This window comes from Cynara cardunculus, assembly GCF_001531365.2.
Source record: "Cynara cardunculus var. scolymus isolate 2C chromosome LG 4, CcrdV1, whole genome shotgun sequence".
Taxonomy (NCBI): Eukaryota; Viridiplantae; Streptophyta; class Magnoliopsida; order Asterales; family Asteraceae; genus Cynara; species Cynara cardunculus.
The window spans coordinates 7,970,467-7,971,040 of record NC_037531.1 but is presented as its reverse complement, the minus strand read 5'-3'; positions in this window follow the sequence as shown (position 1 = coordinate 7,971,040).

The window sequence follows — 574 nt, the reverse complement described above, 5'->3', positions numbered from 1 at the left end:
GGAAGCCGATGAGAAACCAGGCGAAGGTTCTATGAGTTGAGAAAGAGTATGCACAGGGGAGAGACGATGCGATGAGCGGGGTTAAAAGGGTAATATGTCAAATAAGTCAAGAGGGAGTAACTTATCAAAAACAACTTATTACCGGTTTGGAACCGGTATAAGCAGTTTTTTTTTTTTTTCACATCCAAACACTCAAAATAACTTATCGGCGGTTGTGGACTGAAATAAGTTGATAAGCACCTTAAATAAGCTTTCCCAAACACCCCCTAATTCAACCAAAGTTAATGTTTGGAGCATCTCAACGAGAATCTTGAAAAAAAAATATATATGATTTTGAAATTAATTATATTATTATTTATCGGATTTGTATACGTGTAATACAGCGAGAGATATTTCGATTTTAATGTTTTATTTTATTCTTTGCCTCTCTCGATATTATAACACGATTTTATGTCTTTTTAAAAAATAATAATGATTTTATTTTTAAATAAAATATAAATTTAAAGATATCATGAAAATTAAAAAAATAATATTAATGTTAATATCAAATCAACTATTTAAAAGTTCTCATTTT